Source organism: Festucalex cinctus, chromosome 17 (assembly GCF_051991245.1).
Source record: "Festucalex cinctus isolate MCC-2025b chromosome 17, RoL_Fcin_1.0, whole genome shotgun sequence".
Taxonomy (NCBI): domain Eukaryota; kingdom Metazoa; phylum Chordata; class Actinopteri; order Syngnathiformes; family Syngnathidae; genus Festucalex; species Festucalex cinctus.
The window spans coordinates 10030261-10056649 of record NC_135427.1 but is presented as its reverse complement, the minus strand read 5'-3'; the positions used below and the strand labels follow the sequence as shown (position 1 = coordinate 10056649).

Here is a 26389-nt window from a genome sequence, read left to right as displayed (position 1 = left end):
GGTTGGTTTTCTTACCTCATCATTAGATCACTTTCAGTTTGTATTGTTGACCACAAATCAGCTCACGTAATCTAGCCATGTGGTGTTCCGCAGGGATCCATTCTTAGCCCCCTTCTGTTTAATTTATACATGTTCCCACTTGGTTCCATAATTCATCATCATAATTTATCTTATCATTCTTGTGCTGATGACACAAATTATAAGCCCGCTTGAGGATCGTATCCAGTTGACTCCCTTCTCTGTAAAACCCAGTGAACGTCAGAATCCTGGGTGTAATTTTTGACGAGGCTCTCAACAAGAAAACCTCCATTTAAGGAAAATATCTAAAGTTAGATTACTTTTATCTGTATGACACTAAGAAAATTGGTTCATTGCAATCATCTCTAGTTGTTAAGATTATTGTAATGCTTGTTTTTCTTTTCTTTTGTTTTAACAAATCAAGCACTCAAATTTCAACAAAACAAAACAATTGACAACTGACAAAAACAGATATAAAGCACATCACACCAGCTTTGAAGTCTCTCCACTGGCTTCCAGTTCAGTTCTGAATCAAATTAAAACTGTATTTGCTGGTTTTAATATTGTAATGGTGCTGCCCCTACCTATGTTTCTGACAACATGCTCACAAACTACACACCAGACAAACAACTAGTATATTTTAATCTCTCCTGCTTCCTTTAAATGTAATCTTAAAATATATCGCTTCTTAGAGGATTTAAATTTGTTAATTTGTTTGTATTAAATTAATATGCATTTTAAAATGTATCGTCAGCTTGTTTTTCCCCTTTAGCACATTGAGTTTATGCTTGCCATATGAAAATAAATTTGGCATTGACATTTACTTTGGGCATGTTCTAAATTTAGGCACAAATGCTACGTAGCTATATTTAATACTGCTTTTGTCATGTTTTATGTTCCTTCCAAACAGTGAAATAGTGCTTCAATCCCTCTCCCCGATCTACATCCAAGTCATATATCAATGTGGAGTGACTGTAGGTCAACACGACCGAGGTTCCCTGAATGTTCTCCTGTTCATAGAAAAATTCCCTTGGGATATGGCGCAGCAATGTCACCAGGAAAAAAAATAAAAATAATAATAATATAATAAAAAATCTGAAACTGTTTTGTAAAAAGTTCAAAATTGATGTTTTGGAAAGTAGAGAAAGAGGTCATCCCGCGCTGAATAGAAACAGATTGCTTTTGCTGACTCGTGACACACTGCTGGTCGTGAATAACGCACATTGTGGCTGGAAAGACAAAATCTAAGCCAACTACATTTACCAAAGTTATAGTTGAGTTTACTCCTTGCAGCAGATGAAAGTCATTCTCGTCACATAAATACTTACAAACTGCATTGTGTGTCTTTTTGCTGAAGAATGCCACATTACAAAAGTAATACTTTTATATTTTTCATCAAAATTCCACATGATTTATTTACTTGGAAACCCAAAAAGAAGCATATCAAATTAAACAATTTACGCACATACAGAACCATTTAATGTCCCTAAATGTGGTGTGAATAATATAAGGATTTAGGGACACCTCCTTTACTGTCTCATCTTTCGTTGAGGTGAAAACAGGCCTTCTCTCACAATGGGTAGATTAATGGCGAACACATGTTCCGAGAAGGATACTGTCTTCCAGTGGCTGCAATTTAGGATTAGTGGAAAGACTTGGATGGAAAGACTCAGCCTTTCACTTAAACTTCTTCATCTCCCAAAGCCTCCGCTCATTTTTGTCTCCTCATTCATTCCCCTCAAATCACCAGTCGGATTTTTGGCCTCACACTACCCCTGACAAGGTCGGTGAGCTTGCTCCCAGCGGAGAAAGATAAACAAGACAGATGCACACAAGGTGAGGCAGAGGCGAGATGAGAAGAGATGAGCCTGAATGCTGGGGAACAAAGCTCTGTGGCAGCATAAACACGCTGGCAGTCAAGCACTTTGCTACTCCAACAGTAACAGTGACAAGCTGTATCTCACACACATGCACCTTTCCTGACCTTGAATCACACTGCCTTGCAAAGACACCGGCACGAACTGTCAAGAGAGACTCACACGTGCACACTATATCATGATAATCTCTCGCAATCCAGGCTACTGTCATGGAGGTATGAGCGCCTGCCAAGGACATGTGAGAACTGACACCAAACCAGAACAAATAAACCGCACCATAAGTTTTTCCCCCACTACAGGAACTGAGAGAAAGGGAGAGTGAAGATAGAGGAGAGAAAAATGGAGTGAGAGGGGGAGAAAAGCAACAGAGGCTTTACAGGGGAGAAAAGTCCACAGCACGCGGCCCAGAGTGTGCCTCGCATGCAACCGTTTCCCACCCACAGACCCAGTCTCCAATGTGCTCCGCTGGCTGGGCCTTGATGGAGAAAGTTGCGGCTGACACATAAAGTCTAGCATGAGGGAAAGGAGATAAATAGGAAACAGATCATGATAATAACATATTATCACAGCAAAAGAGGAATGAATCCAGGAAAAAAATGGCTGTTAAGAACAAATCACGAACAACTTAAAAGAAATTGAGCACAATAGGGGATTTAGAGATGAGGTCTGCTCATAAAAGCAAGTGCCAAGTCAAAGAGCTGTTTTCGCCAGTCCCATTTGTCCAATTATAGATTTGTATTTTTCATGAAGAAAACTGATTGATCCTTCTACTTGTTTCAACCATAAAGATATGCCAACTTGGGATGTATTTTTTTGTTTGTGAGCGACATGGGTGTTATGGAGGTCAACTATCGTGACGTTGTTCTGACCGTAAAGACCCATGAGGGGTCGAGTAAGAATCTGACATAGTTCCTGTAAACGTTTTCATCAAGTTTGATGTGATTGTTAGCCTCTCCAAGTAATATTCAGATATCTCATCCAATTTGCAGCCTTCTTGGCTGTATTATTCCTTCTAGATTACTACCATCAGCTGCTAGGCTAAATAGTAGGCTACTTGCCATTGCTGGAATTGACATGTTTTTACTCAAAATTGTTGTTGGTTCAATTCTATCAGAGCTGTACTTCATTAAGAGCTTTTCAAAGGTTTCCAATGGGGTCTGTTCCAGAAACAGGCGGCGTATCATATTCCTAATATGGTGTCAATGCAATCTGACAATGAGCTTTTCCATATGAGAAGAACGCAGAAAACAATCACTTCTTTGAATTATTGTTGTGTAGCTGCCAAATACATTATGAATGGTTTGGAATTTTCAAACCGGTTTGGTTCTACTGCGCATTTGTTTCTTTTATTTTGGTATTCCAAAACTGCCCTTCACACAAATGCTTCCTTGTAAGACCACATTTCCACCATTTCCAATAGTTTTGACGATGAGTGAAGATGCAAAACGGTGAAAAAAAACATCACTTGTTTTAACGAACCAACCTTTGATAAAGAATATATATGACTGACAGGTGTCTGATAAATGCGAGGGATGTAACGATATCCAAACGTCACGATACAATATTATCACGATATGAAGCTCATGATTCGATAATTATCACGATATTGTGGGGACGTTGCCGATATTTAAAAAAGGTCACAATATTTCGTTTTTTTTTAAAAAGAGCTCATACTAAAAAAAAAAAAAAAATAGTGTAGATTTTAAACAAAGAAGGGCCAAAACATCCCTAATGAAAATTTAATTGCATTAAAAAAAAAAAAACTAGCCACCAGAGGGTGCTAGAAATGCACAAATGGAAATCAACCTGACTTTTGTAACAGATGCGTTGCATTTCAATATCGTGAACATGACGACGACGATATTGTGGCAGTTTTAATATCACAATATCACGATATTACGCTTATCGTTACATCCCTAATAAATGCATGCAGAGCTAATCAGAAGGGAATGCAGACATGTTAACATGCACTTTATGGAAATATGTACTGTAGCTTTGCATCTTTACAGGCTGAGCAGAACATTGGCATTCTTGTCCGTTCTTGTGATCTTGTCATGAGTCAAGGCCCAAGTACTGCTCTAATTGAAAGTAAAAATAAATCAAGAACGCACAGAATAACTAGATGTTGGTCTTATCAGCTGGCTTACAGCAAGGCTGCATCAATTGGATACTTGCGAAAATATCTGAAAATACATTTTGTGTAGTTATCAAGATAAATACAGTACATGTATATTGGATTCGGGGAGAATTTCACAAATACACAACCGTTCGAATTACTTGCGCTCTTAGAAGAACGTACTTAGCAAGTTCACGAGACCTTACTCTGCCCTCTTCATGTAAATACATATTGCTATGAAAATATAGCTTAATATATCTAAAGCAGTTCAGTTACTTGGGTTATGTTTTGATGTAATACTTTTTTGTTATACTTTTTTTTTCCTCCTTACTCTATTGTGTGACACTTATCAACGATCAACAATGATATCCGTAAAGACAGCAGACTGTGATATGCAACTGCACCAAAAAGTTAAGTCAGCCATTCAATCATTATATCCCAAAAAATGCAACATCACTACAGGAAGTTAGAGGAAATGTTTAGATATTTCTACATAGATTCCCCACAGCTTTTCCTTCTCTCTTTCATGGTTAAACCAGAGTCTATCTTACAGGAGCTGACTTTGCAGAAGAGTTGGTGTATAACCTGGTCTCTCTCGTCAGCAGTCAATTAGTGGGCACATTTCGGCAAACGGCTATCAACACTTCGGGGAAATTTAGAGTCTTCAATTAATGTAACATGCATGTTTTTAGAATGCGGGAGGAAACCAGTGTGCCCGCAAAAAAACATACGCAGGCAGGGAGAGAGCATTCAAACTCCACCAAGAATAGTCCAAGTTGAAATTTGAGCCCAGAACCTTTGACTGCGTGGTAGACGTGCTAAACATGTGCTACTGTGCTGGCAGAAACTTGTCTAAGCAATGAACAACAACAACAACAACAACAACAACATGTGATGAGGGTGGGCCGATGTCTGTGGAAAGGGATGGGAGGGGAAGTCGCCCATGTGACCTCAGCTGCCACTATGGAAATTATTCGACCAATTATTCAGGACGTATTTCCCTTGAGCTGGAATGGCTAAGTAGCCAGAATTTATTGGAAAATGTCTCTGTTAGTTTTACCGTAATGATATCACTTTGGTGAAAGTGCAGCTGTGCTTGAAGAGGAACTGGTAGCTATCAAAAGCATGACGTCAGGGAGATAATCTTGGACTGCAGTATTATTCAATAAAGATCATCATAATTACGGGAACGAGTGAGCTAGAACCTTATAGAGGACCAAAACTGCCATAATTCAAAATAAATAAATGACTAAATAAATAAATAAATGACTAAAAGTGAAAATAAAAATGAATATAAAAACATTTTATTTGAAAATTATATCAAAAAAAAAAAAAAATATATATATATATATATATATATATATATATATATATATATATATATATAAATGGAAAGAAATCAGTTTTTATTTTCACTTTTTGTCATTTATTTATTTATTTCTTTATCTATTTATTTAGTCATTTATTTATTTATTTAGTCATTTATTTCTTTTGAATTTTGGCAGTTTTGGGCCATACTGCCAAGTCGAAATGTTGCTCACTCGACCAATGACAGGCAGTTTGCAACGGTGGAGCCCAACCCAAGACACGCTCAGGACCGCCCCCTCATTTGAATAACATTTCGACTTGGCAGTACGGCCCAAAACTGCCAAATTTCACAATAAATAACTGACTGAATAAATAAATGACTAAATTACTAAATAAATAAATAAATAAATAAATAAATAAATGACTAAAAGTGAAAATAAAAACGGATTTATTTCCATTTATATTTACTTTTTTGGATATAATTTTCGAATTATATGTTTTAGATTCATTGTTATTTTCACTTTTAGTCATTTATTTATTTATTTAGTCATTTATTTATTTTGAATTTTGGCAGTTTTGGTCCTCCATAGAACCTCTCTCAGCAGAGTGCACCTTGAACTGCTCGTCAACCAATTGCGGGGCAGAAATAGACAAACAAACAATGACAAAAAAATAAATAAAATAAAATAAATAAAAAATATTAAAAAAATTATGTGATATGAGAACCCCATGGGCCTGTTCTAAAATCTTACCAGTGATGGTACATTGTAATTTCCTAGGAATGTTGTAGAATGGATCATTTGGAAATCTAAACAGATTTTTTGAAATAAATTGGGCATATTTACATTTATCTGTATCTTTCATTGTTAATCATTATTGTGGTGCAGTGCCTTCACATCTCTTCAATTATCTTTTTTTTTAATCAAAGGAAATTTGAGCAATTTTAGAAGTGTGTATCAAACAGCAATCAGCATCCAAGAAGTAGACCTCATTTCAAAACAGTTGGTGACCTCTTCAGTGAACCGACCATGCATGTTTTTGGACTGTGGGTGGAAGCTGAAGTATCTGGAGAAAACCCATGCAAGCATGGGGAGAAAATGTAAACTGAGCCCAGAAATCCCAACCTCAGAACTCTTGCAAACTATCCAGCAACTCAATGGGAACATATTCAGTGGAGACAAACAGACAAATGATTGAAATTAGATGGATTTTTTTCTTTTAAATGTTCTGCACACTTGGAGAGCAGGACGTTAAACAACAAACTTGTATATCTAAACAGAATTGACAATTGAGTCGACATGTATTACGGTATACTTCCCACTTCAGAGTCAAATCAATAATATGTGTGGGGTATTGTGATATTAGTAGTGCATGACCGCTAGAAATTATGTGTGCTTAACTCATTCAGTGCCATTGACGACTATTCACGTCAAAGATCAATTTTTAACTGGGCTGGCAGTGAATGAGTTAAACTGTAAGCCATAATCAGCAATATTAAAATAATAAAAGGCTTGCAATATTTCAGTTGATTTGTAATGAATCCAGAATGTATGACATTTTAGTTTTTTTAATTGCATTATAGAAAATAATGGACTTTATCACAATATTCTAATTGCCAGCCGAGTTAAAAATTGATCTTTGACGTGAATAGTCGTCAATGGCACTGAATGAGTTAAGAGCTGCGATCACTGTGAAATAATGAGTGTAGAAATTGGACACTTGCTGGCCAAAGTGCCTATTACGACACAGAACTGCAGTGAATAATGTTCCGAAATAACCGTGAAGTCTGTCCCCAGAGTCTTCTGAGCTTTGATTGAAATCTCATAACGTCATTGTCTACAAGTCATTGGCATAAAGGGGCAGGTTGCTTTGCAGTCTTTCTAGGTAGCTTCAAGTGTTTGGTTAGGTCAAGTACACAATTCAAAATAGAATCGATAGACTTCTAAACAGCTGACGGAAATCAGAAGGATCTCTTTGGCGATCAGGTTTTAACCATTGATGCAATACGGCAGCTAAATGTAGCCATTAAAAAACAAACAAAACAAACCCAGCTGATTCTAATGGACAGGATTGTTGTCGGGCTTATGCTGATGAGCTGATCATATGAATCAGCAGTGTTGGAGAAGGGAAACATCCAAAACCTGCAGGACTCTGGTCCTCGAGGACCGAGTTCATCGAATTTGCCCACTCCTGGCCTAAAGTGTGTGCGCGCGCGTGTGTGTGTGCGTGCGCGTCTTTACCCCAAACTGTATATATTTTTTTTAACTATCAAATACAGACAGGTGCAACAATTCATCAATCAACAACCTTACCAAATTAATCGATAATTATTTTGGATTTATAGAGCATGTCTAATTTTAAACTGAAATGAAATGAAAAAAAATAAAATAAAAATAAAAAAATAAAATAAAAAAAAAGATTTAAAAAAAATAAATAATTAAACTGAAATGTCAACTTTTCAGTAAATATTGTCATATTTCTGGAGTGCTTCATAGAAGCAGACTTTTCAATGAATACGAATTAAACAAAAAAAATGCAATTACTATCTGCCTTTATTGTGAAAAGCAATAATCAACATTTTTGCCGATTTTACAGACCAAAACGTGAGTAACTGAATCATAGCAAGCATTTTTTTGCTCTGTCAATTTCAAGTTAAGTCCCGTTATTTAAATATGGGGTTACAAATAGGAATTACATGATCTATTCAACAAAATCAATCAATTAATCAATTATTAAAATATTAATTGCAGCCTTAAAATATAGTCGGAATAGCGGAGTATATCTTTTTTTCTTTTAAATCTGTTTTTGTACCACATTTGATAACAGCTATTGGGTTCACAGAAAGGTTTGATGATGTGATGAGATTGGAAACTGCTCCAGGCAAATGAGTCATTTACATCAAAACAAATGACGACTGTGGAAACATGGGACTCAGCAATTCACCTCATTTTTAAAGCGTTTGAAGAAAGAAAGAAAGAAAGAAAGAAAGAAAGAAAGAAAGAAAGAAGTTGTTACGTGGTGAGTAGAGTTTGTTGGACCCCAAAAGAAAAGGGCAAAAGAAATGGCACACAACACGTGGACAACGAAATGCTGGAACAAAAGCGACGACGACGAAAAGGTGTACGTCGGGATTCCAAACAGAAAAATATAAAACCACACCGGAGGGCGGATAAAACAGAGAGGAGTGTAGTACTAAAAAATAACTAGTGGTTGTCCACAACATCAAGAATAACTGCTATGAATGAAGCAGTATCAAAATTCAAAATCGTCAGAGAAGGTAAGGAGCATAGCGGCGCAATAACCCGACACTCCTCTCTGTTGCTGCCAGGCTTTTATTTCAGCCTGATGACATGATGGGCAGCAGGTGTGTCGGCAGGATCCGCCCTCCAGCCATTTCCTCAGCAACTGCAAAAAAAAAAAGAAACAGGAAATGGCAGAGAACCAAAACATGACAGAAGTGTGCATTCTACAAAGTGTGGTACATCAACTTTCTGGTGAGATATTCAACTGTATTTTTGTTCTTGCTTAGCAAAATAAAGCTAAGAATTTGGAGCGGTTGAGAAAAGAAATGTATATAGACGCACAGTAGATGCAGTTAAAGGGTCGAGTTGTGAAGTTCAGGAGCTAAGTATGGACTACAATAAAATAGTATTAATTAAAGCAAAATTAATTCCTTATATTGCTATATTTCTTATAGAGCTCAATGCACATTTCTTTCTAATAGCAAAAACGGTAACAATACAACATTCAGAGCTACGGTGGCACAGTAGCCGTCCGCTTTACAGTTCGGAGGTTGTACATTTGCAGTACACTACTTCCACCTGCAGTTCAAATGAAGTTGTATTTTCAAATTACAAAAAGTCCATTTGAAATACTGTAATAACTTTACTTTTTGTTGGCAGGGTCCATATTGTTTCAAAGAAGCAGTTGTGGCCAGTGTTCTGCACTGGAAAGAAAATATCCACAGCCGAGAGACAACAATAAATAATATCCGAAGGGTGGAGGAGAAAATGTTTGAATGGCTCAATTGCTGCTCCACACCTACTATTGACTGCTTTTGGGTGCTATAACATTTTATGTTGTGTGTGTTGACTTTAATTTCATCGGTTTTACTACATCACATTAGGGATTTCATCGCTTTAGGTGTATCACTCAACAAGTTGCAGTGCGGCTGCCAAAACTGTTCAATCACACGAAACCGAAAATACAATAAAGCACAACTGACAGCAAGAAACAGATTGATTCATTGCTAGATTGTAGCCTTAGGCTTCGGCTATATGCCAAATAGTCCTATCACTGTATTTTTTGGCTGAGTGTCGATACACAATACGCAACCCAATGTTACAAAACTGTGAGGAAAAAAAAAAATATAAACAACATGAAAAGTTTAAAACACACTGTTATTATAGCTGTTATTTTATTTTATTTATTTTAAGCAAAATGACAAGGGCAAGGACAGTTTCCATCCATCCATCCATCCATCCATCCATCCATCCATCCATTTTCTGAACCGCTTGCTGACAAGCTTATGGGGGCAGGCAGGGTACACCCTGAACTGGTTGCCAGCCAATCACAAAGTTCCCCTCCCTATATTTTAAAAAATAAATAAAATACAGCTGCACATCAAGTGTAATTGGAAGTTAAACAAAATACAATTATGATTGCAAATATCTTAATCTTTTTTTAAATCTTTTTTTCCAACACAATTGTTTTGTCATGACTGTGTTTTGTTTGTGGAAAGGGTCTGATTTGAACTGATGCAATCAGCATGTAACCAGCAACTAGTTTCAACTGGTCAGAAGCTATGTAATGTCAGAAGCTATGTGATGTCAGGAATCTTTAATCTCTTGACCTAGTCAGAAGCCAATCAGTTTTACCCATGTGTCAGTCAGCAGCGAATCAGAGAAATCCATGTCAGTCCTGTTTCAGCGACCTATCAGGGTTACCCACGTCTGGCCGCAGCCAATCAGATCCATTCGCTGTCTATATAAGTCTGACAGAGAAGTGTGTTTGCTGCCGGATTAATCTGTCCATGTGGCCACCTGCTCAACTGTTCCTCTCCACAGCCCAAGCTAGTTCCATGTGTCTGGTTCCAATATGGCTTCTCGTTGTTTCTGGTCTAGTTAAGTTAGTTCCACGCCTCTTGATGTTATGCGAATAAAGTGTTAAACTCTTATTTGTGTCTGCATTTTTGGGGTCCAACCCCAGAACATAACACATTTGTTTATTATTATTTAGGTGTGTTTAATGTGACTATGCACAACAATTATATTTGATAATGCACTTTTATCTGTCAAGACTGAATTACAACACATAATGGCAAGAGGTGTTGCATGAAGCATGAAGCCGCATGGCCGCCTTGTGCGAGCGCGTGCACACGCCAGCGGGGCCATCTGTGAGGTCTGCTTGGGGTAGAGGTAACTCCCGAAAATGCTGATTCTTAGCAAAACACAAGTGGTTCATTCATTTTCCTCTTCCACTTCCAATGATGCAACGGCCCTCTCACACTTAGAAACGGAAATGATCAGTGAAGGCAGAGGCTAGCTCAACATCATCACACACACCTTCTATTATTACATCACTGTGGGAAATGCAAGCATCACCTCCAAAGGTGTAGATCTGTAATGTGTCAATATCTCAGACTCTAAAGTTGGGAGCTAAGTTCACGTCAAGCAATGGCCCCAATGCGATAAATACCAGGAAGTTTCCACCTCAACACTTCAAATGCATATTTATGTTCATTGTTCATTTTCCAGGTTGATTGCAGGAACAGTAACATCCCAGAAATGTGGGATTAGGCATCATGACATCTGATCCCAGACGACTCTTCCTCACTGACACACGGCTTTATGATTCCAGATATGCAAACAGGCATAAAGCATTATCAATGGGTGCTTTCAGACCATTTGGGTTCTATCCTTAAAACCATATTCATGGCAGTCACATGGTACCACACCCACAGTTTGTGGCTAAGGGGTTGGATACCAGCCAGATATGACTTTCACTGTGACCTACATTCCTATCTTTGCAACATCCAGCCATAGATGTCTGCTTGCAGTTGTTTAAAAGCGGTGGATGAAGTGCACGCCCACAATGGCGCAAACTGTCCTTTTTTCTAAAATCACGTTGTGCCCACTTGTGCACATTTGCTAAAATGCCAAAACAAGGTCTAACTCACCTCTGTGCAGATTCAGACCGCACCTTGCACTTGCTCTGGGCACAAAAATTGAGCCCTTGGTCTCCATTCAAACTAGAGGTAAGATCGAACGTAAAAAATCCAGCCTGACCCGACCCAGGCCCGCGGGCATTAAAGCCCGACCCAGCCCGAGCCTGACCAATTAACTGGATTTGCAGGCCCGAGCCCGAAGCAAACCCGAAATTTCAATTTATCCCAAAGTATTTTTGGCAGAAAAAAAACGCAAGATTTTTTAAGGTTAAAATAATCTACATATTTTTATGATCATGATAAATACATTTGCACAACAAAATAACGCTGGAACACAGAATAAGAGGCCAGATAAAGAGAGTGAAAGAGGGCTCTTGATGCGCACTCGCTTAATTACTCGGAGAAATACTGCAGCCCACTAGGCTTTAAATAGAATAATGCAAATCATATATTTATTTAAAAAAAAAAAAAAAGTCAGCGAGAGAGAAGCCCGGCCCGGCCCGACCCGACCCGAACGTAATGATTGACATTTTAGGCCCGACCCGACCCGACCCAAATTTCAGGCCGAGTCAGGCTCGGGCTAAAGATCTGACCTCTAATTCAAACTACCATCAAGCCTGATATTGAAAAACCTTCTAGAGAATGAACTCCTGTGTTTGTGTTTCACGTTTTTTTTTTTTTTTTTTTTTTACTTTTCTGTGCTGTTTGTTGTGAAGAATGAGAGAATTAAACTTGCTCTGTAATCTGAATTTCCTTTTTTTTTTTCTTCTTTCTTTTCAAAATCAGCCGATTGGCCTTTAACTTTGGATAACTCCATTTCAATCTACATTTTGAATCAGACGGAGGTAAATTATGGGATGATTAATGTCACAGAAGAACTGCCATAATCTCCTGCATAGCAAATAAGTCATAAAAAGTCAAAGCAAAACTCTCCGGCATCTGTTTTTTAAAGTAGCCATGAGGGAGTTTCCGCTTTCTCTTGGTTACATAAACAACAAAGCTTTCAGGTCCAAATGCCTTTAACAGTACAGCTACTGCCTGGCCACTATGAGAGAGTGCTTCCGCCCTTGATTGTGTGCCCCAATAGGCTCCACAAGCCAGTGAAAGGCAGCCTGTATTGCAAAATACTCCCACAAATGTGGGTCATTGATTTGGCAATGTGCACAAACAAATTACCAAATTCGTTCAATGTTACATCATTGAAAGTCAAGCAAAGTGTATTTTATTTCCATTAAAAATATCTAATTCACAAAAAATTCAACCATAGCTCATACCAGTCATTATTAACTCATTCATTATTAACTCCCAACCATTTTCACTTAAGTGTTTTCCTGGATTTTGACTGATTTTTCAATGCCCATGAAATATTATGTTCTATAGCTATAAAAATATGGAACATACCAAAAGAGAGATTAGAGTCTCTTCTATTATCAGGGGAAAAAAGTATATTCCTATCCTTTTCCACTGTGCAGCAATTAGCAATAGAATATGGCTAAGTTTCGTTTTTCACAATTAGAACTGTGGGAAAACTGTGGGAGTTTTAACATGGCCTGGTTGATCTCTTATACTCTGCTGCCACTCAACTATTTTCTGCAGTAGAGAGACTGCAGAAAAGCCTTCTCTATGCTCTGGCATAAAAAACAACAAAAAACATATAAATACGTCTTTGGGACACTTAAGACATTTAAAATATGACGTATTTATACGTTTTTAGGAGCTAATGAGTTAAGATTCAGAAAATGGAGCTTGTGCAATGTAAAAAGAAATACATTCATACTATGGATTAAAAGTGTACCTAAATCCCAAACACTGTAGAGCACTGTGCATAACTATTTTCATATTGAGTTCTAACACAATTACTGGCAGTTTAGGGCAATTACATCTTTAGAAGAATTCATGAATGGTTAAATAAAGTATGTATGGGGAAATGTAAATGTAAAAGCAATACCGCCATGTTTCTTTGAACACACAGCGTAGAAAAGACCACATCTTGTTAAATGTATTTACATCTTTCTAGCAACCTACGATATTTAACAAGTCCAAGCGTTTTATAAAAAGAAAAAAACAAGTTTTTATTAGAGGGACATGGGTAAAGTAAGCCTTTCCCTCAGTTTATTGTGTGTGCGCGTGTGTGCTACAAGCAAAGGGTGGATTGTTTCACCTGAGCTGCTTTGATCCCAATAAAAGACAAACGCTGCCTTTCTCCATTAAGAAAAAAAACAAAACCCAAAAATCCTAAAGCATTCCCACATTAGGGCCTAAAACCCCGTCCAAATCCCAGCAAAAACCCTGCTGGACTTTCTTTGGAGGCAAATGGTTCCCTTTCTTAACTCCTGATGGCTAATTGCTCTGGCAGGGCTCTGGAGGAACTGCTGAGTGGCCTCCAGCCCAGTTTCCACGCCATTCAAATTTCCACACCTCCTTCTCTTCTCGTGCTCTTTTTTGCAACCATCACTCTTTCACATCCCTCTCTCCTGACCCAGCAGAAAGTTCCACAACTCACACTCTCTTTTCTCCATATCATTAGAATTTGTTTTTTTTTAAGTAGGTATCTGTCTGTCTGCTTCTATGTGTTATTCTGTACCTGTTTTTTCAAGGCCTCCTTTCAACTTCCTTCCATCAACCTATGGAAGCAGCCTCTGGCGTTCCTGCTGGATGGGTTTCACCAACAGGGGGATATCAAGAACTTTAGAGTGGACACCAAACCAATTTCAACAACTTTTATCGTTGATTTATATACATCTCACGAGTAGCTCTTGTGAGTCACGGCTTGATTTACAGAATGGAGAGTCCAACAGCCCTCGTGAGCGGCACCACATGCATTCAGGCTGCAAAAAAAAAAAAGAGACTTCCAAAGTAGAACCGTGATAAAGAACTCCGGGGATCAATGACCAACCTCCGGCGTTAATTCACATCTCTAATTGATTCCACCTAGCATGACTCACACGAGCTTGCATAGACATCAGAATGTACAAACAAGCACACATGCGCGCAAATATGCACGTATAAAAACATCTGGACATGTAAACTTTAACTCATGAGGTCAGGCCAGCTGTTTCCTAATGTGCTGATCACTGACCTGCTGTCAACACAAACTAAGTGGCGAGGACAGGGTCAATTAGCGGAGAGGGCATAGTTGCGCACAATGAAGAAACACTGCAGTCCTGTAATGTGGTTTCATTTTGGTTTCATCAGTATTCCGTCCAAATCTTGCACAGTTTGCCGGCCACATTGAAAGCAGATCGACGACTGCTCACCTCTAGTCGTGTACACGTCAAGACTAATAAAACCATCCACAAGCCGCCACATTGCGCATAGAAGAAAAACATCTTGAGTGGGATTAAAGCTCCCCCCAAAAAAAGCCATTAAAAATCACAGCATCCTATTCACACACTGTGGTAGGTGGATAGAAGTGGAACTATGGATTAAAATGAAAACCACACCGTAAGGGCAAACAGGCAGACGCGTGTAAGTCTATGTCTGCTTCCTGTTAGGTGCGATTCAATATTTAATACCAAAGCACAAACAACTTTCTTGAAAAGGGACTTGAAACATACCGCTGTGTCTTTTGGTCTTTGGCAATTGAGTTGAGTCGAAGGTCAAAACTGGAACTGGAAGAAAGAAAAGGGAGAATATGTTACGCAGCTGTAGCCAGACCCTGCCAATATACTGGGTCATCCTCGGGACATGTACAGAGATCTACAGTGCCCATTCTCTCCACTGTAAAAGAAAAGATTTATTTATTTGAACTCTCAGATGAATAAAGAACAAAGCACATATGTAATATGAAGTACTAACCTAATCATTTTGCTTATATGAGAGAATTAAGTCGAGATCACTGAAAAACAAACAATCGAACAAATCAAATATATGAACTGATTTGTCAGAACAATTGAAGCATTAATCTACTACTTCACAGGCCAATGAAGCGGAACGTTTTTAATTAAAAACTGCTGCACAAGTACAAAGGGAATAGAATCGAGAAATCGCCACAGACAATGCTACGACCTAAAAAACCTCAGTCATCTTAAGCATCTTGGGTCGCATGTTGTATCGTTCAAAAGTTGGGGCTATTTTTGCTCTGAGAAAATGTTTGAAGAAGATAGTGAGCGATGACAAGATACATGTACGAACTTAACCTTGGGCTGCAAAGCTTGTTGGTAATGGTCGCTTTTTAATTAAAAGAGCAAGTTTTTGCTTTAACATTGAGGGCCCTATTTTATGTGCCCAGCACATGTGCAGCGCAAAGTGTGCTAACTGTGCGCATTGGTGGAGTTTTCATTCTTTCAGTATTTTGCTTGACTAGCACAGAATAGAATAGGGCATTATGTCCAATTGTGGGATGGAACGCAGACAACACCGGCCAATTGAAGTGGCTCCCCTCATTCCCATTAAAACCAATGTGGTGCAAGTGCACACATGCTTGACATTGCAGAAGTAGAAATTGACTCGCTGATGTCAGACAAATAAGATTGGCGTGCGCAGAGTGCAGTTATTATGCTGTCACTGTCGAATATTTTTAGAATTGATTAATCTATCGAATATTCAATCACTTAATCAACTAATCAGGTTCATTTTAAATTTGCATTTAAGTGTATTACAAAAGCATTGTTCTTCCTGATTACTGTTTATTAACCAGTGATTGGTATTTCGTACTTCGTATTTGTATAGTGATATTTAAAAAAATAAAAAAAATTTAAAAAAAAGGGGGGGGGGGGGGTCGATATTGTACTATGTTACTGGTTCAATCATTGTTTTCCAAAGTAAAAAGAAGTATTTGCAAATGTCTTATTTTGATTAAACGCAGAAGATAATCAGTCTTCTTCCATGAAGGACAACAGAAATCAGTGAACAATTACTGTTGTTGTGCTGAAATCAGAGGATCTGGTCAATTTTAAATTAAAAATGGCTCCAAACGATTACTCGATTATTAAAATAGTTATCAATTAATTGTGCCAGTTCTAGCGTTTATACATATAAAACCACGACAAAAGCGGCCCTTGCGGAAGATATGGACCATTGGAGATGTATATATATATATATTTTTTTTTTTTTTTTTTTTTAAGATGACAATGTTAATAATTTGTTCAATGAACTGATTTATACAAATATTCAGTGGGCTTGTCCCACGGAATTGTAAAAGTGAAAGTCCTATCAACAAACGTGAGAATATGTGCAGTAATTTGTATTTCACACACGAGTTAGTCAGACTTCACCGAGTACTAAGAAGTTGAAGTGCACTGACGTTTTATACTCAAAATTAATATTGTGTTGCACGTTGTTGTTTAAACTTTAATAATTGTCCAAAATACTTGGCATGAAATAAATGGTAGTTTAGTGAACATCAATAGAGGGAATGCTGTTTGTACAGAAAATATGTTTAAAAAATAAAGGACAACATTTACAAGACAATTTATGGAATGTTGTCAGAGCCAATAGATACTGTAGCAAGCTCCAAAATGTGCTCTAAGGTCAGTATTTTCTCAGTATTAGGTATCTCCCATTTTCTTCTTGCATAGCATCCAAATTGTGTAAAGAAACCTGAAAGCACCACTACTGGGTTCAAACACCTGCACACATTCCATTTCAGGCTAAGCTACATTAAGTGTTTCATACAGAGGTATAGAGTGTCTGAAGGTACACTCTGGAGCACATGCGTACTGCACAACGTACAAACACGTTAAAACATCCAAACGCACAGCCAAGCAGCAGACAGGCTGTGCGTTCGTTCCTCTTTAGACTTGGATTGACTTGAGCGTTGGTGATGAGAATGTGTGTGAAAGATTGCATCTACTCCAAAACCACTGTGCATGCAGTCTTGGAACAATGCGCATATGAAATACGCAATGGAAAGCTTTCCAGTCTTTTACTGGATCAAGACAATTCTGTTACAGAAATAAATTCACGAGGTTGGCACGCACATGACGTTTTTGCTCCCCGCATTCTGTTAGCAGCCATTTTAGTTCATTCCCCCTTTGAGGATGCGCACAACTACCTGTATGCCAAAGAGTGCATGGTGTCATGAACCCGTGTTTCCCAGTGCTTCGCAATTATTATAAATCAGATCTAATAAAGGGTGGAAGACCGGTTTCCAGAGGTAAGCGAGACCTGGAGCTTTAGACGACTGCTTGGCTACGCTGCTGCTGTTAGTCTTCCTCTCCAGTGTCGGCGGTTTCCTGCCAAGATGGACGAGTGCGCGGCTCCTGGTTTCAAATTTTTATTACAACCACACGTAGCCAGTCTTTTCTCTGCTCCGTTTCATAACTTTTACCCGGACACTATTGTTTCCATTGACTCCAACATAAACCAGCACAAACCAGGAATAAGCCAGCGACATGCTGATAAGCAGCACGTTGCTACGTTTTGCATCAGCACGTGAAATACAAACAAAAAATAATATATTACAGATATGAACTCCGGTCAAGGGTTTGGCATGCGGCAATCTTATGATATACTGTACAACCTATGGCGAAATACATGTGTACATGTTCCTAACATTTTAGAAAGTTGATGCCTCAATTCTGATCTGAAACAAAAATGGCAGTTTAGTTGTTTGTATGGTGCCTGTAAGACACAAAGGGTGACAAGGCACCTTCTGATCCCTTTGTTCACAGTTTCGCTCTCACATGAGATTCATTTAACTGGGGTGGCTGTGAGTTTGATCGAGCCTGTGTATCCTGGCTCTGTTATGTGGAAAGTATGGAAATGAACATGCTCCAGCAATTGACATCTGACAGCCTTTGATGTTTGATGAAGGACAGAGCCGGACAACTATGGGATTAATATAAACACAATGTGTCAAGTGAAACATTGTGTCGCTTGGTGGGAAATCAAACTTAATAATTATCGTCTGTATATGTCACTGTGTGGGTTAATGTCAGAGATACGATCAAGCTGTGGTTAGGCTTCAGGGGAAAGAAAAAAAAAAAGAATGTGGACTCTGGTGCTCATAGTGCAGATCGAGCATGTAGGACAGAGTTGATAATAATGCCATGTTGAAGCCATCATGGACACTAATTTATTAGTAGCAATCCAGTTTCATACAACCAATTCCCACATGTTTTTCCCAAGACAATATGCAATGAAGTTACTCGCTTCCTCCGTGTCCTTACTATCAAATTGTTAAGTATGAAATGAATGTATTTCAGCTCAATTTACTCTATAGTCTTCAGCGTTTTGACTATAATACCTAAGCTGCTTCTAAATGTCAAGCTACACTTTTCAAGCTATTGATTCTTCGCATAGACACAATTTGAAATTCTATCGCTTTTTATCTGACTGCACTTGAGAACATTTGCTGAGAATAGAGAGGGTAAAAGCAATATATACAGTACGTACTGTACAGCATACTGCAACAATATGGCTTTGACTGACACTTGGCTGTGAGGCGTCCTATAATTTAAAAAAAAAAAGAAGAAGAAGAAGAAGAAGAAGAAATTTTATTTCAAGCGCCGTTCACAAAATGCAAGGATATGAACCAATGTAATGTTTGGTTTTAGTCACAGATTTACGTTACAGTAAAGAACAAAGACATGATCATAGGGTGGTTTTAAAATCAATGAAAAGCAGGCTGTATCACCATGAACAAGACCCTTGATTAATTCCATATTTGTTTGCTGGCAAACAAATTCTGGTTCTCTCTATTTTAATGACTCCACAACACACCAACGACACACTCCCACAAACTCAAGTTTGGGAAAGATTCAAAAGAAAAAACAGTTCATATGGAGTGTGAAATAAGATTTTACAGAACCTTAAAGCTTGTCTACACTTACAGAGTCATTGAAGACTCAGTGGTTGTTGCCAAGCCATGAGAACAATCAAATACCCTTAAAGTGATCCCAGAAAGTTGACCAATAATCTGGACAAAAATGGAACTGGACGATGGTTGATGTTTAAAGAATGACTAAAGAAGCACGACATATTTGAATTGCTGTTTCTAATTAAGTAAGTAATTAAGCCCAGACTTCTTTTAAATTATTTTTCACATTATTGAACTCGGTTGTATTACAGTCATACACTAGCATAATTATGAACGCTGGTTCCAAGACCAAGTAAAGGCCCGCAAAAGCTTAACTGTTGTTTTACTGCACAGCGAGTATGTGAGCACAATGATGTTGTCTAACATAGCACTGTTATGGAATGTCACATTATACACGATCACTATATATACCCAGCAGAATCATGCAAAAATCAGATAATCGTGTGAATACCATCATAGGAATTCAATTACTGCTGTATTCCATTTATGGACGTTTTAACTGTTTCATACCTAATGCTTTGACCTGACAATTTTTCTTTAATCTATTTGTATCACCTATGTCCTATTGGAAAAACGCGGCTCGAAATATTAAAGCAAACATGTTTTATTAATAAATGTGTTTTGTAAAACAGGGAACAAAGGACTCTGACACAATCTATCAAATCAACAACACTAAACGACAATAAACACATCCATTGTTTGTTTGTTTGTTTTCTTCAGCCAAGATATCGACTAAAAGAAAATTTACATCATACCAAAACGCATTGTATTCCACTGGATTGTATTCCACTGGATTGTATTCCACTTTCAGAAGCGTTCAACAATTGTTGTTGAGGAACTCTTCAGTCAAAGTAAATAGTGAAAAAGATTGTTTCCAGTCAGACAGGGTGTGCTTAGCTATGGATGCAGGAATGCACAGTACGCTATCCCAGAGGGAAGTAAAAGCATTTGGTATTGTGGTTAGACTGGGTTCAGATCTGATGTTAAAGAACGTGCCTTGTGTCAAAAACAATGCTTTTCAGTTACAGTGTGTGAGGTTGGGATTTGTGGTCGGCAAAATTTATAATGCATCGTGAACTGTCAAATGTTTAAAAGTGGAAGTGGTACATTTTCAATGAGAAAGAGACTACAATTTTGACAAGTTGTCATGCCAATCTATTTACACAGTAAATTCTGAACAGTAAATTTGACTCTCTTTAGAGTAAATTTGACTCTATTTAGAGTGGAACCGAATATACTCAATTTTAGAGTAGGCTAATATTTACATTTGGAAGAGAGTAAAATAAAGAATTGGAAAAAAATAAAATAAAAGTCACTCAAGTGTTGAGGAACGAACTCACGACCTTCAGTTTGGGAGACTGCCACACTACCACCTGAGCTATGCCCCTCCTACTGTTTGCTTATCTCCAAGACCAAACTGGAGTTAGGAAGATTCCAGCTGACGAGCAATATACTAACACACTTTAGGAGCTGCGTGGCTCAGTGAGTAGATCGGCTGTCTCCCAAGCTGAAGGTCATGAGTTCGTTCCTCAACCCTTTAGTGACGTTTATTTATTTATTTTTTTCAATTCTTTAGTTTACTCTTTTACAGGTGTAAATATTACGCTAAAACTAAATAGAGTCAAATTTACTCTACAGAATTTACTGTGTACATAAATCAGTGTGAGGGGATGCAAATGTGAGAAAACAGGCAGCTCTATTGGAAACTGTCTCTTTATGAATAGCCACTGGAAATTGAAATGAATTCACTGTATTTTTCTAAGTCAATTCCACCAAAGTAATTTTACCAAAGAACAGAACACTAACACTACCGGTAAGCCTATCTCAACTGACTTGAGGAATTAGAAAGGCTCATCACCAGCCGCTCACCAGCTCACTGCTGAAGAAAATCATCCGCAGAGCACAATGTTGCCACCAAAACATTTTACAGTCAGGATGGTGTGCTCAAGGTGATGGGCAGTGTTAGTTTTCCGCCACAAATACGACTGCATTTAGGCAAAAATAAATAAAATAAACTTTGATCATATCTGACCGAAGCACCTTCATCCACACGTTTGCGCTGTCCCCTACATTGCAAGTGACACTTCATACTGCATGCCTTTATTTCTACACTCTTCCGTAAAGGTCAGATTTGAGGAGTGCACGACTTGTCGTCATCCTATAGGCAGATTGTGCCACATGAGCTGTGGATTTCCGCAACTCCAGAGCGACCATGACCCTGTAGGCTACTTCTCTGACCAGTGTTCTCCTCGCTTGCTCTGTCAGTTTAGTTAGACGGCCTTGTCTTGTAAGGTTTGCAGTTGTGTCATATTTATTTTCCATTTTTGGATGATGGATTGAACGGTGCTCTGTGATATTTTTGCATAACCTCAGCTTGCTTCAAACTTCTTCACAACTTTGTCCCTGACTTGTCTGGTGAGTTCCTTGGAGTTTCATGGTGCTGTTGTTCACTAGTGATCTCTAAAAAGCCACCAAGCTCGTGACAGAACAGGCATATTTATACTAAACCTGCAGGTGACTGCTGAAATATCTGAAGTCGTAAACCCCCACAGGAAAAGCAGTGCAGAAAAAGGGTGGTTGCTTGATGGATGAAAGCACAGCAATTCAGTGTGTTGAAAATAACACTTTTCAGATTTTTGATGATTGAAAACTTGCTAGTAATAATAATAATAATTATTATTATTATTACTATTATTACTATTATTATTATTATTATTATTATTATTATGATCATAATAATAATAATAATAATAATAATAATAATAATAATAATCATAATCATAATAATAATCATAATCATAATGAAGAAGAAGAATACATTTGTGCTTATACACATCTAATTGCAATCTATGGCCAACCAAAGATATTCATTTTGAACAAATCTGTTGTGTACTAATTTACTGTATGTTGAGCACTATAGATGTATCCACTCAATCCATAATGTATTGACCATATGGCTAGTTTTGATCTAAACTATTAGGTCTTGAATGTCCTTCTTCCTCGATTGTTTCATTGTCACTGTAATGAAAGACAACCGTTAAATGTTGGATGGGCAATCTGGATAATAAAACAGCAAACCCACAAACACTCTCAAGCATGTGGCTTTTGTCTCTGGGGGGAAATGACTGCAGTCGTCAATAATGGGTATTTATCTGGCCCGGCTCCAGCTGGCAGCGATGCAAACACACACATAAAACGACACGCTAACTTTCATCTCTTTGTACATGCTGCCTGCACACAAGGAATAAAAGACACAGACAACAGAGACAGCTGCGAAACCAAATTTATAGATACACAGATTACGTACTAGTTTTCTAAAAGTGTGACATAGTACTTCCCTGTGTCGTTTGAAATTTCTGGAGAGAATACTGCAATGTGTGTGTCACAATTTAGCCCAATGTCACAAACTGTCCATAAAATAAATTATAAATGTGCATCTAATATACCTTCTTTTCCCACAGGAGACAGCAGGAAAAACATACAAATGGGCATCCAACCTCATGTTGACTTTCCAGTGCAAACACCCAATAAACCTGTCTGAAACTTAAAGGGCAATCACTCGGTGTGTGTGCGTGAAGGCGTGCAAAGTGAATACATACAGTGCACACATTCACACATGCCTTTGGATCACCAGCAATTGGGAAAAGGGTTTAGTGAGAGGGCTAGAAAAACATTTTCCAGCTATGCTAATTGGCATACTTTCACGTGGGCAGGAATGCTATGATAACATCCACCTCTGTTCCCCAAGGGGACCTTGATCCTGCAGGCGTTTACTGGGTCAGGGAACCTTGGTGTGGATGAACGCAAAGGAGAAGGCCCCCATTATGGCTATAAAAAGGGGGCTCGTCTGGGTTGATAGACACGTTACATGATGGTATTTCAGTATGTTCGGGGATGCTCTCCCCCCTCATATTTAAAGGGCCATTGATGTTTTGAAAGCCTGAAGATGTTCTGACATTTTGTAGACGCTGTCCACATGCTTCCACACTGTGAGGGACCAGGACTAGTAGGGAAGTTATGGTCCGTTCTGGGACAAAGTGGAGTCCTGTCTCTGTGGGGGATGGTCACAGATGCATGGGATTGATGGGGTGGTGATGAGAGACTGAGATGTCAGGGAACAGACACCCATTCAAAGTGAGACCTGTAAGGGTTGCCTAGTGGGGAACTCTGTGGCCCATCATCACCTCTACTCTCTGCCCCGGACCGAGCAAGAGGAACTGCAGGAGGGTCGATAAGAGAAAATGTGACCGCTGCCCCGCCCAATAGGATGGACACATATCACTTGCCAAACTGCCATGGTAAACTACATTTGATTCAACTTAAATATATGATAACTTTAACATGTACACCATGTGTTGTTTTGGGGTTTGAAGGGCATTACGCTTTGGGTAAAGGTATTTCCAGGTATTTCTGAGAGTGGGGACACTGAAATTTGAGACTGATAAATATCACACCGGTATTTAAGGGGAGACTGCAGGTATTGTTCAATATGAAAGCTTGGCATTCTCCATTTGCCCGTCATACTACAGATATACAGTGTGAAAACTGGACCTGTTAAGATGAACACTAAGTTCTTATTCTGTTGTATGAATGGCAACAGGTTAATTGTACCCTCTGCCGTCTAGCTGAAGAACATTTAATTGTCCTGCCTGTCACAAGAAAGAAAGAAAGAAAGAAAGAAAGAAAGAAAGAAAGAAAGAAAGAAAGAAAGAAAGAAAGAAAGAAAAAGTGTCGTGACTGTGTTTTGTCTGGGTTATGTTCGGGTCATGACTGACTAGTCAAGTGTCTGATTTGAACTGATGCAATCAGCATGTAACTGACATCTAGTTTCAACTGGTAATAAGCTACGTGAAGTCATAAGCTATGTGATGTCAGGAATCTTTAATCTCTTTATCTGGTCAGAAGCCAATCAGAGAAATCCATGTCATGTATCCACATGTCTATAGCCACAGTCAATCTGATCAATTCGCTCTCGTTCCTCTGTGCACCTTCACAGCCCAAGTTAGCTTAGCATCTCTTGATTCTTGATACATTCTCGTTGTTCCAGGTCGAGTCAAGTTAGTTCCACGCCTCTCGATGTTATGCGAATAAAGTGTTAAAATCTTATTTGTGTCTGCGCTTTTGGGATCCAACCCAAGAACATAACAGAAAGAAAGAAAGAAAGAAAATCTAATTGACCCTCTCTGTAATCAGAGCAACTCAGACAGGTTGAAATAAATAATTTCCTGTCCAAATTGACACTCTTCTGTTGCCATGGTGCGGCTTTGGTTTCGTTTACAGTAATTTGGAGTCTGGGTGGCACGGGAATGTGGTGAGGGACAGAAGCTTATGCTGCACTTGAGATGACATAGTTGCCCAAATTATGGGGTAGGTTTCAGACACTTATCACTTTGCACATACAGTGAATGGGATGAAGCAAGTCATTATTTTAAATCGCTTAAATGAACTGCTCTTTTTAAAATAAATCACTCACGCTACAATAAGAGTGTAACAATTCATATAATTTAATGACTTTCTTAAAGAACATACTTTTTCTCATGTACTATCATATAGTGCCATGAAATTTGCAATTATGAGTATGCATTTAGATTGGATGGTGTCCTTTGGGTCCCCAGAAAGATAAGATGTGTCACCATGCTCTCATCTTGATAGTTTTCAATGCATGTTAAAATGGAAAAGGCTGAACAAATGCCACAATGTCACAACCAATAATGTGACATATAGTAAATAACAGGATATGTGCTGCTGGTCAAATTACTTTCTAAAGCAGGATGGTGGAGTTTGTGGTGGTTCTGAGTGTATGGGAACATTCTATATTGAGATATGTATTGTTATCGGGATATAAATTATCGTCCAAATCACACACATTTAGCTGTCAATGTAAAACAATGATCCCCCCGCCCCCCCCCCCCCCCCCAGCACCCCCCTCCCCATCCCCTCACCACCCCCCCGCCCGTTCGTAGCGTATTTATTTATGGACTACGGCTAGGGGTAGTTTTGATTCTGCCCGAGTTTAAGGCCAGAGGAGTTAAGATAACAAATAAAGATGGCCAGCAGACAATGGAAATGTTTTACGAGATATTCACAAAGTATTTTGTATTCAAAGGGATCCAAATGGCAAAACCAAAGAAACAATTGACCTGGCTCTGGAGATATATTTTTTAGTATTCAACTCGTGTTTTCAACCCAAGTGACTCAATGTTGAGAGTGTTTACTGCAATCTTTGAACAGATTTGCATTTTTGCACTTGGTTTGAGATAATGACAATGTGTGTGTCATTTGGTATCTGGAGCCATTGTCTGACTCTCTGTGATGGTGTGTGGGAGCCAAGGTCTGGCTCAATAGCTCCATGTAGGCTCTATTTACCAAGCATTGATGGAGTCCAGATGAGCTTTCTCTGGCTCCCCTTCGTTCTCTATATGCTCAGTGAAGCTGGACCACCAATTTCAACAACCAGGCAGAATTGGACTGGCAATGCGTGCAGTCATGTAACAACTGAGGGAAATGCTGGATGATGTTCTGTCGTGGCAACATGAGGTATGGATTTAGGTGTCATGTCAGACTTACAAACCCCAATTCCTATGAAGTTGGGAAGCTGTTAAAGATGTAAATAAAAAAACGTGAAAATGCATCCATACATAACATCCATCTATTATACATATTACTTATCCTCACAATGATTTGTACGCATAAATCCTTCTCGTTTTAGGAGTTAATTAAACATAATATATTCACCTGAATTAAATTAATCCAAAGTGACTCCAATCCAAAGTATTAAGTAGTGTTGTTCCGACACCATTTTTTGGCCCCCGATACCGATACCGATACCCAGCTTTGCAGTATCGGCCGATACCGATACTATACCGATACTTACGTTTTTTTTTCCTCAACATGAAAAAGCTGTCCTGCTATTGGTTCAAAGCATTCAAGGGCCAATAGGATATCTTAGATCGGCATGCAGTGAACATGTCACATGCCAGTGAATGTCATGCACGAGCAAGACACGAGATGCTGCATCCAAAGTCCTATAGTAGCGTTGGAATTAATGGTATCGGCATGTTACTTGTGAGTAGTCACCGATACCGATACCACTGTTTTAATGCAGTATCGGCACCTCTGCCGATACCAGTATCGGTATCGGA

At 38.6% G+C, this 26389-nt stretch overlaps 1 long non-coding RNA gene across 1 annotated transcript in view; it reads right to left on the bottom strand.

Annotated features, from left to right (window-relative positions):
* Positions 1–15042: 15042 nt before the first annotated feature.
* The window catches only part of LOC144005263 (uncharacterized), a 41810-nt gene continuing 30463 nt past the window's right edge, over positions 15043–26389 (bottom strand). The window contains exon 3 of the long non-coding RNA XR_013279529.1: positions 15043–15096. This is a non-coding gene — a long non-coding RNA (uncharacterized LOC144005263). The remainder of the gene's footprint in view (positions 15097–26389) is intronic.